Raw genomic sequence first — 15,873 nt, forward strand, 5'->3', positions numbered from 1 at the left:
AGCAATTTCTACGGGTGTTTCCGTAAGATGATGCAAAAATTTAACTCAACAATTCGAGGGAGGCGACCTGGGGTCAGAGAAGCTAGCTTAAGGAGGTAATAGGTATAAAATCACATTGCTGTGTATTTTTTATTTAGATTATTTAACTGCAAATATCATCATTGATACAGTGAACGTACCATTTCCACTGTATCTTACAAAATGTGCTGAAACTGACGGCCATCAGCCTCAAGGCAAGCACGACATCAGCGAAAAAGATTCTGACACACGCTGTGTTTCGAATCACATCACATGCAGCTACAATTGTGGCAACTAATTCCACCTGCGTATCCATATAGGACTTGATACACAAGTGACTTCAGATATCTCTACAGGGAATAATCAAGGGGATTTAGGTCAGGTGACTTCGCAGGACATGGAATAGGAGCTCTTCTTCCAATACAGCGACCAGGAAATACTGTACGGGATTCTGCTCCATCGTATTGTACTGTACGTCTCTGAATAGCACTGAGTAATGAATGGGTCTGTCGTTGATTCATAGCCCGTTCTGTCATGGGACAATGTAAGCACGATACAACAGAGCCACTTTATGGGCAGCAGAATCTGCATCATGAATTCATGGTAACCAGACGCGTCCTTCTTGTTTCTTTGCAGCAAATAAAGGATGTACATGTAAATAAACAGCACAGTACGTGTAAACTTGTAAGCATGTTTGTTGTAAATAAGCAGAAAAACAGTAATGCTAGACAAAGCAATGGACAAGTATACTTCCATATTTCCTTAAGCTGGCTTCTTAGAATCCAGGCTCCGTATCTCAAATTGTTCAGTGGAGCATTCTCTAAGTTCTGTTTCATTCTTGCACGCTCTTGCGGGAACATCCTGCATATGTGTTATGGAATGTTTTCAGTAGTAATTACGTTTAATGTGCAACAGCTGCAACTTCTGATACGATAGAATGGAAATCATTACAATGTAGACTGCGTGTCAGCGATATCAGTAGTGTATCACCTTCAGCATGAGAAAGGTGTCCTAGTGACAAGTAAACTAACAGATAATTGTTGTTTACGAACAATAAGGGCAAACTCACACATTAGAGCACTACAGAAAATCACTGAAGAGAGTGTGAGGTCAACGTGTAGAGTTTGACATCCGCTAGTGTAGAACATGATTTCTTTGCGGGAATGCAATCTGGCTGAAGAAAAACTAAACTTACGAGGTTAGCATCTCGTCGACACAGACGTTATTAAAGGTGCAGGAAAAGCTCGGAGCAGACAAACTTGGGAAAGGATATTGGCCGTTTTCTTGTGCTTCTCTGTATTCGCCACATGGTAATTATGTTTCGTCGCGTTGAAAGGATGTCACACTTTGTGGGTGGATTATGATGTCTCGTTAACGTAACAGACAGATCCACACTCTCTGTTTATAAACAAAATTCAATTCTCGCGACCATGGTAAAGAAATTGTTCATGAATTGAAATGTGTGAAAGGCGTATTTGACCGCGAGTCCCATTCTGGGGATTTCGGTCTTCTGGTAAAAGTTTTTTTATTTGACGTCACTTCGGCCACTTGAGAAGCGATTATGATGAAATGACGATAAGGACAAATCCACAAACACACACAAACACACACACACACACACACACACACACACAAACACATCCGGTCAGGAATCGAACCCGGTGCCCCATGATCTAGAGTCAGTAACGCTTACCACAAGACCACGATCTATGAATCTGAACAGGAAAGGAACGAATATAAACAGCACGCCCGGATTGGTGCTCAGATTCGAGGGTCGGGGGACCACTATCAGATGCGCATATAAAAATTTGCGGGCTCCATTAAAAAAAATCCAGAACATACATAGCAGGTCCTGTCCGGGCTACTGTTCGTTCCAAGATACTTGGTAACTCTGTCCCAGGTGACAAATACCCTGAATTTTCTGTCCACAAATTTAGCCTTTCACACACACAATACTTACTTTTCAGTATTATCCTGTGATAAACTTAGAGTTTACGGAAACCACAGAAAACATAACTCTGAATAAAGCACACATTACAAAAAATTAGTTAAGCCAAGGAGACACAAAGATAACACAGTATAACAAACCTTCTAGCCCTAATACTGACCACAAATTAGCGTGAAAAAATGTCCACAATTGTTTTGACATACTGAGGCATAGCGCTTCGTATCGCACGTATGTCGAGGGAAAGACGGTAGCGGGCGTGCAGACAGCTTCAGACAATGAGTCATGGTTAAGACATGACAGATGCGCCCTTATCCAGTAGCTACACTGCAAGCAATTACAACTGTAGCCGAAAGGTGTCAGCTTCTTCGGACTATGAAATTATTATGTAGTTAAAACATTTTTGGCAACAAAACTGTGGTTATTGTGATTATGACTGCCATTAATTAGTGCTAATTTGTTTATTAATTTGAATGACAGTGTGAATGGGAAACAGTATATTAAATGAGTATTTTTATGTCTTGTTAGCTGAGTACACGCTAGCATCAGAGCTTTGGTTGTACGGAAAAAGTGAATAATACTCTTAGTGGAATTTCATAATATACAACTATCCTGTTTATGGGACGGGGAAAACGAGAAACTTTTTACGACAATTCTGTTATTTAAAGAGGGAGTTATTTCGATAGTTGTGGTGTTTCTAAATTGGTTGTTTTAGTAAATTGTTCATAAAAGCTACTAAGTTGTTTTTGGTCAAACGTAAAAACACAGGATTGTGCGGTTCAATACTAATATCAGGTTGGCTATGATGCGTGTCAGCCTATCACGTGACAGAACGTTCGAGCGTTCTTTAACTGCTTTGTGAAGTCTAAAGTGTCAGTTCGGAGCTCAGCCATCATTAAGTTCGGATACGAATACAACTGCCGGCTGCGTAGGCCGAGCGGTTCTAGGTAGAGATGGGCAAAACTGTTCTTTTCAGAGATTGGATCAGAACTGTTCACTCCCTGAAATGAATTAGCTCTTTTTCATGACTCACCACTCATTTACAATAGAAAATAAATGGAAGGCACATTGCCCTTTAAACTTGGTTTATTCCAGTACTATACCTGTATTTTGATCTTATTTGATCCTATTTTGAAGTAACACAGATAATGAGTAAGAATTTTGTATTGTTTATTGAAATTTCCACGATATGACAAAGTTTTTGATTATTGATTTATTTTGCACTATCGTGGTTTTTTGGGTGATCGGAAAATGTTGTAACTTGAGATTTACATTAACAATATATTTGGCTATAATGTATTAAAATTTCTTTAACCTCATACAAATTCATCGCAAGCCATGTATTTTCAAAGTGAACGTTTCCTTCCAAAGACACCTAAAATCGCAAAATCCGTACCAGAATAACAAAAAAAATATAAATTTGACTGTAAAACAAAAGTGCTGCATATAGCCTTACGCAGAATAAAACAAGGAAAATATTGGTGTATCACATTTTCCGATACGTTTATCGGTTCGCTCGTAATTAAAGCGTAAATTCGAGTGTCCATAATAAAAATCCTATAGTAAGAGGAGTCATCAGGAACCTAATCTAATCAGTTTAAACAGATAAAAATAAAATAAAAACAATTGATGTATACATAACATAATAATGTAATATACATAGCGGTATTACTACAAAGAACAATATCCAGTAGGGACGAACTCCGATGCAGAGGCGCTGAGTCGAGCAGGTCGAGCCGCGAGCTGTATTACTGCGTGAGCTGAGACCGCAGAGACCAGAGTGACACCTGAGTCGCTTTGCTCAATGCTCTGGCTAGAGTTGAGACGGTGGGGTGAGCGTTGAGCGGGCGAGTTCCGAGGGTGGGGGGAGCGGTGAACTCACCCGCTCCGAAACAAATCATCCGTTCCCTTGCGAGCAGGTTGTTGCAAGTAGTTCCTATGTTATCCGCTAGATGGCTCTCTGTCCTGTTGCTCGCGTCAACTGCCCAGAGAGCAGGACGTGCGACTGAAACGATCGCCGACAGAGTGCAATGCGAAGTAAAGCTGCGCCAGACACTGCGCGCGGCAGACGACGCACAGGGACGGCACGGCATATGTAAAACACAAAATCCAATGGGGCACTGCACAAAGCAGGCAGCCAAGGTAGAAGCAGGGCAGAGGCCGGCGCTGGCTGTGTTGTGTGGCGTGCACTGTGCTGTGACCAGCAGAGGCGCTGCTGATATGCTCCGTCTCTCTCTCTCTCTCTCTCTCTCTCTCTCTCTCTGCCTTGGGAAACATTTGGAGCTACCATTCTTTTTTTCTGAATCACTGATTGTTCACTCCTTTGAAAGATTCAACTCTATGAATTAGTTCAAGAGCGCATCCCCCAACTCTAGTTCTAGGCGCTTCAGTCCGGAACCACGCGGCTGCTACGGCCGCAGGTTAAATGGTTCAAATGGCTCTGAGGACTATGGGACTCAACATCTTAGGTCATAAGTCCCCTAGAACTTAGAACTACTTAAACCTAACTAACCTAAGGACATCACACAAATGCCCGAGGCAGGATTCGAACCTGCGACCATAGCAGTCCCGCGGTTCCGGACTGCAGCGCCAGAACCGCTAGACCACCGCGGCCGGCACCAGCCGCAGGTTAGAATCCTGCCACGGACATGGATGTGTGTGATGTCCTTAGGTTACTTAGGTTTAATTAGTTCTGCGTTTAGGGGACTGGTGACCTCAGCTGTTAAGTTCCATAGTGCTTAGAGCCATTTGAACCATTTTTGAATGAAGACAACCAGCTCTGAATAGATGCGATAATTTTGCGGAATAATGATTAAAACTGACCGTGGAGTGCCGCAAAGTGTATGCAAATGTGTGACAAAACGAACACATGAAATTCCGATTTTTATTATATTAAATGTGTCTTTTGAATAACTAAAATCAGCGTGGCTTGTTATACAAACCGTGGCCGCAAATTAAACATTCATAGTGGTCAAAGGGTAATATTTTAGCGAGCGTTCAGCCATAACTAATCCGTTGGGTAATCCTTTTGGTAACAGGCTCAGTTAATTAGCATAATCTAGCTATTACGAGTGACTTTGACTTCGTGCGAGTGTAGAATCTAGAGCTTAAGATTAGCGGGGGCTTGGCAGTGTTTTTGTATCAAACAAATGCCCAGAATAACGAAGTTATCTCTCACAAACCCCTTTCAATTAATCGATCAGTTAATGTGATACTGAAAAGCATTTGTTGCACCCGTTTAATTTGTATAATGCTACTGTCTCTACTACAGCTCTTCCAATAGAGAAACAGCATTCGTTTTTTAACGTGGAAGGCGCGCGGACCGGATTGCAGAAGAAGAAATCTCTGCAAGGTGAGTGAGCACTATTTCTATAGGACAAGCACACAGTACCTGCGACGTTCAAGTACGCCATACCCTGTAAAAGCGATTCAGTAATTATTATTTTCGGTGAGGTTGTGAAATTTCGGGGATGTGTGTGATGTCCTTAGGTTAGTTAGGTTTAAGTAGTTCTAAGTTCTAGAGGACTGATGACCTCAGATGTTAAGTCCCATAGTGCTCAGCCATTTTTGATAGAGAAGAAAGGGCCAAACTTGTTCACCGAAAAACTGACATACACATCCTGTCTCATATTAATGGTAACCTGAATGGGTATGATTCAGTCATGGTACGGAAAACACCTGAAAGCTTCACTGCACTACCTGAGGTCCAAATTACACCCTCCACACGCTGTAGGTTGAAAGACTCACTGGACCGTCGGTATACTCGACGCTTTACTGTGTTTGACAAGAGGCAGATTTGCGACTCGTCGAAAAATACTACACGCTTCCTGTCAGCTACCTCCCAGTTTCCTTGTTCTTTGGCCCAATGAGGACGTGCAGCTTAATCTGCTACCGTGTGCAAGAACCGCTTGAGAGATATTCAATTTCGAATGTCCTTTGCATGCAGTGCCTTCGCAATGTTTGCTCGAAACTGGTTGAGACGGACCTGCATTCTCTGACAACAGAAATTCCTATTGGGTTTGGGATGACAGTTGTCACTAACTAGGCGTGACGTCACCACTGACCCCTGTCGGTTACGACCATTTTACGATCACGTCTCTTACTCCGTGTTGCATGTTTGAGACTGGTACACTATTTCTTATATACACTTTTGACAGTTCACAGTTATACACCAACATATCAGGTTACTTCATTCACGGTGTTATCAGGCGCACGTCCTAACACCGTAGCTCGTATCTACTATTCTGTCATGTCTCCACGCCGGCACATGTTACTGTGCTTCATTGACATGAATTTTGTGAATGGAGGCTGGAGACATGGTCTCCTGGTATCGATTATACATCGTCTACAGTGCTCCAAAGGTATCAATGGTGAACAATATTTTATGAGATTACGTTTCCACTGTCTTAACCGCTACGCCACTTCGTCGGTACAATCTGTTTGCACTCACTAAGTCATGGAGCCATGCAAGCCTTCTGTACCAGAGCAACTTGTATGAGTACTTCCTGGCAGTTTAAAGGTACACTACCCGATAAAAAGTATCCTACACCTGTTAGTGGACAGCTTGAACGCCGATAGGTCCACTTATGTATGTTTATGGAGGAATGGCAGCCTATCTACATCACTAATACGAAACATAGAACTTAGTGATGTTGGAATATGGAGTCTGGAGCGAGCTACATGTTCTGACTCATCCCAAATGTGTTCCACTGAGGGACTTTGGTCCTGCCAGTCCATTTCAGGAATGCTACACCTAGATGCCTCTTTGTGACAGGCTGCATTGACATTCTGATAGGAACAGTCGTCGTCTCCGAAGTGTTCCACCACGCTACGCAGCACAAAATGCTGTAAAATATGTTAATATCCTTCCACATTTAGCGTTTTCCTAAGCGGAGTAATGGGATCACACCCGAACCACGAAAAACACCCCAATACCGTAAGACCACCTCCTCCATACTTCCCTGTTGGCACTACACATGATGGCCGATAACGTTTTCCAGGCAGTCACCAAACCTAAACCCCTCCATGGGATATACATTGGCCACAGCGTGATTTATCACTTCAAATCACTCGTTTCCAGTCATCCATTTTCCAGTGGCGTTGCTCTTTACTTCGCCTAAAGTGTCGCTTAGTACTGGTTACGGAAATTTGTGGTTTATGAGAAACTGCTCGACCCTTGTATCCTGTTCTTTATGACTTCCTATGCACGGTTATTGTGCTAGCTGGATTGCTGGTAGCAGTTCCAAACTCACGCGCGATACATTCGCTGATTTCCCGCTACTTTTGCAACCATCCTCTGCAATATTCGACCCTCCCCGTCCGTCACTACATGAGATCTGCCTGGTCTTGGTTTTCCTGTGGTTGTTCCTTCGTGTTTCAGTTTCACAATCACATCACCAACCCCCACCCCTCCCCGCCCCTCCTGTGGGCAGCTTTAGAAAGTTTTAAGTGTCACTGATGGATATCTTACACTCAATGACTAGCCCACGTCCGAAGTCATTGATTATGTGTTTTCCTGACCGACCGATTTTGCTTTTACTGCTTCTCTACTGACAACACAATACTCTCCCCCTTCTTTTCTTTTACACTGGCGGATCCGTCTCTCGTGGCATCTAGTGCTCAATTCCGCATCACATAGGAGTGACCGGATACTTTGGACCCGACAGTGTATAAGGCAGATCGTAACGAGGGTAATGCTTTCACCTGAAGAGCTATCAAGGCGCTACTCAGGCTTCAGTTCCACCAGTACCTCTCTTCCACTTTCAAGAACTTCACAGAAGCTCTCCTGAATACCCTGCAGGAGTGGCACTCATGGAAGAAAGTGATTTTCAAGACAGCCTCCGCTGTAGAATGACAAATGTTTCAATGTGTGTGAATTCCTGAAGGACCAAACTGCTGAGGTCATCGGTCCCTAGAGTTAGACACTACTTAAACTAACATATACTAAGAACAACAAAAACACCCATGCCCGAGGGAAGACTCGAACCTCCGCGGAATCCGTGACATGGCGCCTCAAACCGCGCAGCGTAGACTGACAGATTCATTCTGAAAGAACATCAAACCTCTGTCTATCCCATTTTTCCACGACGTCCTTTTCCAAACAATAGAAAGAAATACTTTTGCTAAATCAATGTAATCTGTCGACCGTTTGGAAGGTACTTTTCCTTCTTTTGGAAGCGCGATACACGATAACTCTCGAAAGTTGTCTGCACGAGGATAAAGAGATCATTTGTTTCTCGGTACGTCGTACGGACTTTCATTCTGATTCAGGTGGCACATACGACAATTAAAAAAAAGTGTGTAACAGCTTCTCGGTTTACGCTTTCGAAAGCTTCGGTGGCTGCTGAACCGACTGCGAGCAGCTCGGTCTTAATGAAGGATTAACGGCTCGTTCCGCTAATCGACATTCTTAAGCGATGTTTTCGCGGCAGGTTTCGCCCACTCTGCCTCACCGCGTGCGCCTCCATTAATATTTGTCAGGCCGTTTCTCCTAGCAGCCGTATTTTCGCTTGAGAGTAAGTCTGCGTATGTGAGCGCTCCATTAATCAGCTGCCTCCGTCCTCACGTAACGCCCCGTCCGCGAACGAATTGTGAGCCGGCAGTGCGACTCTGCGCTTTCTCATTGTTCCACGTCAGCCAATGTGTCTGTTACAGGGATCTGCGTAGCCGCACAAGACTTCAGTATTTCATACAAACACACCTCAAGCGGCGGACTTTTTGTAATTTATCTGAACTGGCGTAGGCATTGATAAGACCTCATGAAACGACGATTCGCATCCATCGTGAACGTCCAGAGTGCACCGCGCTTATCAGGTGAGAACAGATAGCTCCAGCACATTATTGACTCTCTGCACTGATTAAACACGTGTAAAACATGTGTTCACATGTTTCCAAAGTAAGACTCATCAGTGAGATAATCAGTGAACGCGACTGTCGGAGCACAAGACATATGAAGTATAACTTTTTCCGGGTACTGAAGGTGACTTGTTGAGAGTTTCGTATAAAGCACATTTGCGAAACGTCATCGTACTAGTTTTCACTGATGAAATGCACCAGAGTATACTCCTGTGTATCCATAATAGTAAAAGTATCCGAAATATACACATCAGGAAAACTATTCGCAGATTTCGCCTTTCTTAAACATATCTGCTGACCCATTACCAGAAATATACTTATGGAATATGATGGAGCTCCTCGAAGCTACTTGTGAAATGTGAAGGGTTTTGCAGAGAACATGGAGGCGAGCGAGTGATATTCTCGTAGTTTAGTTAATTAGTTGCTTTTTCAATAAATCATATTCAGCATCAGGATTTAGACGCGATCAACAAAACGAACTTAGTCCTCCCTCTGAGCACACGCGCATGCACACAAGAGGAGGGCATGGATGTGCGTGATGTCGTTGGGTTAGTTAGGTTTACGTAGTTCTAAGTTCTAGGGGACTGATGACCTCAGATGTTTAGTCCCATAGTGCTCAGAGTCACTTGAACCATTTGAACACAAGAGGAATGGTCAATATTCAGGGATATCCCAGGAACAATCATTCGGATCAACAAAGTCTGATAAACATTGGCTCTAAAAAGCATACCTTTAGAGCCCTCGTTAAGCAGAATAGATATGTTTCACCGTAGCGAAGATGAACAAGCGCTCATAGCTATTCAGGTAGGTACATTCGAGCCCACTTTTACTCGACATTTTATTCTTGTTTTAGTCAATAGTAGCTCCTCTCGAAGTATGAAAAGCAAAGAGATAGCAGTAGAAGAGACTTCTTTCACAATATCGAGGATGAAACAGTTTCATAGCCCTTGATATATACATTTTAGAGTCCATGTTTACTACACCTTTTTGCTTCGCTTGATCGTTCCTGTCATATTCCTAAATATTGACTATTCCTCCTAAGACACACTGTATGTACAGGATGAGGAAGCTAAGACAGGCTACCCCAAATATATCCAAAATGAATAAACATATCGATGTGCGATTTCCGCCAAGTCTTAGCGGACAATATGGAGAACTTCTTTACAGCGGCAAGTCATTTTTAGCATTTATGGTCTCCAGATTACGACGCATATATTGTCTTTTATCTGACGGAACTACATACTTTTTATCTGTGGCATTTGAAAGAAGCTTCAGAGAGAGCTTCAACGATATAACATGTATGAGATTTGATCAAATACTACCAAGGTAAGAGCGCCACAAACAACGGTCCCAGTGTCATGAGAAGAGCTTCAACAAACGAGTGTCCTGTTATACCAAATGTAAACAAACACATAACCCAGGTATGATTCTTCTGTTTACCTGTGAGACTGAAGCCCTAGCTGACACGGTAGCTCAGCGTGTTCGGTTAGAGGGTTAGCTGCCCTCTGCAATAAAAAAACTGAGTTAATTGATCAACAACGAACTTAAACGGACGACGTCCGCCCCGAGCAGATGCAACGAACCAAAGCGAACAAAATGAGATTAAAAAAAAAGCCCTTAAGTTGGTGTCCTGCTGACTTAGCAACGAGATAAGTCGTTCGTAAAGCCATTGAGACATTCACAATGTATACGACAGTCAAAAAAGTGAATACTGTTTGTGGAAAATGTCACCGAAGTAAGAGAGCAGCAGTGCACTTGTATGTTGAAGGAAATCCAGATCGTGCCGGCCTCTGTGGCCGAGCGGTTCTAGGCGCTTCAGTCCGGAACCACGAGACCGCTACGGTCGAAGGTTCGAATCCTGCCTCGGGCATGGATGTGTGTGACGTCCTTAGGTTAGTTAGGTTTAAGTAGTTCTAAGTCTAGGGGACTGATGACCTGTGACCTGTCCGCCCCAGTAGCTGAGTGGTCAGCGTGACGGATTGCCGTCCTCCGGGCCCGGGTTCGATTCCCGGCTGGGTCGGAGATTTTCTCCGCTCAGGGACTGGGTGTTGTGTTGTGTTCATCATCATTTCATCCCCATCCGGCGTGCAGGTCGCCCAATGTGGCGCCGAATGTAATAAGACCTGCGCCATGGCGGCCGGACCTGCCCCGCGAGGGGCCTCCCGGCCAATGACGCCAAACGCTCATTTCCATTCCATGACCTGTGACCTGAGATGTTAAGTCACATGGTGCTTAGAGCCATTTGAACCATCCAGATCGTGCCAAGCACTCACGATCGGTCTTTGAAAACATTACAAAAAGAGTCCTAGAAACTGTAAATGTGGAGAATGAAAGACTCCAAGAAAAAATAACAGCAACTGATGAAAGAAATTAATCTAACATTCTAGCAGCAGTAACACAAAATGCAAACGTCACTAAGAGGCATCTCGAAAGTACTATAGTGGTCAATCACACGAGTGATCTCCGAGCACTGTATTACATTGCATTTCGTCCTCTTCACATTTCGCTGCATCTTTAGCTTCATGTCAGTGACTTCCAAAATTGGTTGCAATTCTCCGAATGTTGTCTACGAAAAGTGCAAAATAATGCGGCATATCTATGCTAAATTTTGTTTACGGAATATTCATTAACTGCCAGTTGAAAATCCACGCTGACTCAGAGAAGTGAATAAAACAACGCTTTTCGTCTACCAACGTTTGTTGCGCGTTTTTCAAGATAAACACCGTTGGTCCGTGTTTTATTGATGGTAATCTAGACACAAGTATATCGCGTTCGTATGACTTGCTGTTGCCGCACTTACTGGAAGACGTCCTAATGGAGATAAGGCAGTCAGCCTTACCAATATGACGTATGTCTCTCCCATTTCGTACATGTACATGTAATGGTAGGTCCGCTTAAGAAAACATTTGGAGAGCAATGGAATGGTCGTTCGTGAAACGTAAAATGATCTGAGCACTCACCAAATTTAACACTGCTATACTTTTATCTGTGTCGAAGATTAAAAAGGGGCTGTATTAGGAAACACCGACGCCCCCCGAAGACATGAAATGCCTTAAAACACTTTCCTAATTCCAGATGATAGTCAACGTTCACTATTGAAGTTAAAATCTTCTGGGTTATTAGGCCGCGTCATGTTTCTTATAAAATGATCGACGTTTCGACCAGTGTTCTAGCAGTAGTGGACACCAGAAGATCCTGAGGAAGATCCCAGCAGAGGGGTCGAAACGTCGATCATTTTAGAAGAAACATGACACTGCCTAATAACCCAGAAGATTTTAACTTCATTGACAACGGCCACGAAAGCCTGCAGACTTACATAACGTGCAGTGTTGTTTCTCCAGAATCACTTTGTAGCGTGTAGCAACGCTCAAGGTCAATATTCTGAACATCTGAAATGACAGCCGTGATAACAAGCGCACTAACAGTACCTGAGTTACGTCTTTGCATACATTTGGTAAAACGGGGCAGACGTTTGTGGAATCACGGCGGGACAGAGGTTTGCGGCACTGTTATCTTGATACTATTTGATCAAATCCGATACATTTTATGTCGTTTAAGTTTTCTTAGAAGCTACTTCCAAATGAAAAAGGAAAAGTGATACAGTTCCATTAGAAGGAAAGGAAGTCGATGTCGTCGGCTACTATAAGCGATAAAAATTTCTTGCCAACGTTAACAAATTTATCATGTTGTTGGCTATAGCTCCATATATTTATTCACTCCGGACATATTTGGGGTGGCCTCACCTTGTATATCCTGTAAACAGTGAGTTTCTTTTAACTTGATGAAACGAATATATCGAATAATACGCATCGTATGGAAAAATGTTTGAGGTGAAAAGTTAATATTTTCAACGGGGACATCTGTCTGTGCTAAAACTGGCCTTCTCCTAACCTCATCGCCCCACCTTTCATAGGTGGATCAGATTTTTGTATCCAAATTGTAACCACTCCTTTTAATTGTGAATTAGGATTCTACGCCAAAAAATACCTATCTGAAACAGTTTTTTTCCCATTCGTAGTAGATGACGCTGTGATTATTAAGAGTTGCAGCGGTTAGACGGGAGAGTCACCTTGATGGTGACATTCGAGCATCCTGATGATGGGAGCTCACCGAAATCAACCCCGAAGTGAACAGAGAACTACATTACATTAAATATAGATTAACTGCCATAATTTTAAATGTCTAAACGTTGAAATTTTACTGTGCAATCAAATGTACAAAAGTAAATTAAATCTTTAACGATAATTTCATCTGTTTACTCTGTTTCATCTGTTTTTATCGAAAATGTAAAGTAGACTCAAATGGTTGGTTTTTAATTGCAAAAACCGGAAAAATTGAATTTTGTTAAGTACAGAGCCTCCTACTGTGAATGAAAAAAATGGTTTTAGTAAACACTGGGTATTGTTTTTGGCGTAGAACCTACAGTAAAAAAGGGGGCAGTCCCATTTGAAAATGTTGATCCCCCAAGTAGGATGGGTGGATTTAGGGGGTTGATAGTTTTAGCAAAGACTTGCTTTTATCTGGAACAATTTTTTATACTACGCGTAATTTCGGAGATATTTAGTTGTTGCAAATTAAAACAAACATCCCTCTATTCTTATAAGGGACCCACGGTCTCTGACGCATCGTTTGGTTTCTTGCCTCTATTAGCTCTGTATCTGTATTGCACTGAAAATAGTGCAGTGCAGATATTGCCGGCATGCGCTGTGTGTCTTGTTTCCATTCGCCCACGGTGCCTGCTGTTGAGAACATTAATGCCCTCTTTAACGCGATGCCCTCAAGTTTGCATTCCGCACTGCCCGTTCAGTCTAGGTTTTGTTTTCCGGCAGTGTAGGTTGTGCGTTAACAGTGACACATAGCAGTGCTACGGATAGGTTTACTGATGAAGAGTTGGCCGATATGCACCTCGTGTATGGCTACACTGAATACAATGGAAGAGCGGCACGGCGACGCTTTGCTGAGCTGTTCCCGCACCGACGGCAACCACATCACAGTACTTATGCAACTCAGGGACAATGCATTACATTGTGTTTTGTGTTGTACTTTTTGGTGATTGCATTTTACAGGAGTTTTCACTGATGTGTAGGTACTTCCCCAGAAATAAATCACAATTACATTATACCCCGTAACGACTTAACAGAGACCGTGGATCCCTTGTACCAAAATACTTAGGAGGTATCCCTGAATTACCTCTGAAAGTTTGTCGGTGGATTTTTGGTTCACCCTGTGTATGCGAGTACAAAAACGAAAAAATAATTTATCGGACCATGTACAGGTTTTCCTGTAAACATTTACCCAACAATTTTTCTGTGATATAGAAGGAGTTGTTGAGGTAAAACTTGGTGATTTGCAAACACTTCGACTACGTGTGGGAAATTTATATCCATGGGTAGAGTGTCAAAGATAATTATAGCTGCATATTTCACCCCTATCTGTGCCACAGTTAGAATCATTACAGGATAATGCAGATCATTTTTCCTTCTAGTGTAGTACGTGTGAATATCTCTGTTACTTTCCAACATCGCGGTGGCCGAGCGGTTCTAGGCGCTTCAGTCCGGAACCACGCGGCTGCTACGGTCGCAGGTTCGAAACCTGCCTCGGGCATGAATGTGTGTGATGTCCTTAGGTTAGTTAGGTTTAAGTAGTTCTAAGTCTAGGGGACTGATGGCCTGAGATATTACGTCCCATAGTGCTTAGAGCCATTTGAACTTTCCAACTGAGATGGATTACTGACAACAAATTTCATGAGTGTGTAGTGTGTACAGTGAGGCTGTGTGTAATGTTCCCATTTGCTTCAAGAGATGCCTGCAAGATGTACGTGTGTGAGCCCCATGCATAATCCTAATTACTTCCTACAGTGTAACGAATATTTTTTTGTCTAAGTGAGCAGTTGTCCCAGAATATTATCCAGAAAGACATCTGTGAATGAAAAAATGTAAAATGTGTTTGCTTATTGGCTTCTACATCCATAGAGTTGGCAATTATTCTTAAGGCTGCTTAGCTGAACCTAAATTTTTCAGCCAGACTACTACTTTTTTTTCAGTTTAAGGTTTCATTGATACATCTAAGAAATTTGAACTTTTTACTCCGTTTATTATTTTTTTGTCGACATACTACGCTAATAGGAAGTGCGATATTTTTGACAGTGCATAACAGGTTGACCAGCATTTTTTCAAAGTTTTGAGTTAGACCATTTACGTAATACTAGTCAGTAGTACTCGCAATACATACCGGTAATTTATTTTTAATGTGTTGATACTTCTTTCTTCGGCTTCACAGCAACGCTCATATCATCTACAAACAGGAATGATTTTGACTCCTGATTCAAATAAAATTGGAGATCATTAGCATAAAGCAAGAACAGTATTGCGCCAGTAATCAAATCTTGTTGGACTCCCACTGCAGTACTACTGTACTTCAAGTAGCAAACGAGATACATTCTTTTTAATTTATCCATCGCTGATACTTGAGCTGCGATAGTAGATTGACCACATTTTTGTATTAAGAAACGCGCTTTGAGGCGCGTTTGTATTTGATTGACTACATTTCGAGCATATGGTTATATCATCAGGCGCATGCTGATGATATTACGCGCTTACTCTGCCTAAGAACAAATTATTTTGCTCATACTATAATGTTACAGATGGTTGTACAGGAAATGTGATTAAATTACCTACAGCTCACAGTACGATCATTGAGTCCGTAACATGGAGTACAGTAATCCTCCCACAATCGTCTCCAGTTATCTGTTACATTTTTTAGTAAACTAAGTAGCATGATCTGTCATGGAATAAACATGTATGAGAGTCATTCAGTAATTAAACACACAAATGTAACTACTGAAGGCAACTCCTAATGTAAATAATTTGAACATTTCCATGTATTAGTTGTCAAAGAACCGAAGAGTGTTAGTCATTTGTTCACTTAATATTTACGTTAATTTAATACCTAAGGTTTCAATCACGTAGAAAGTACTTTTGGAGAACAGCTGTCTGTGACCTGATTTTCACTTTCAGGAAGTATACAACTATTAGAAATAATCTGTCGTGTGAACA

The 15,873-nt window shown here is 42.3% G+C and overlaps 1 protein-coding gene across 1 annotated transcript in view; it reads right to left on the reverse strand.

Moving 5' to 3' along the window:
- Positions 1-15,873, reverse strand: part of LOC126184072 (Krueppel-like factor 2) — a 447,658-nt gene that overhangs the window by 285,735 nt on the left and 146,050 nt on the right. The gene's annotated exons all lie outside the window — the stretch shown is intronic.

The sequence above is a fragment of the Schistocerca cancellata genome, chromosome 4, assembly GCF_023864275.1.
Source record: "Schistocerca cancellata isolate TAMUIC-IGC-003103 chromosome 4, iqSchCanc2.1, whole genome shotgun sequence".
Taxonomy (NCBI): Eukaryota; Metazoa; Arthropoda; class Insecta; order Orthoptera; family Acrididae; genus Schistocerca; species Schistocerca cancellata.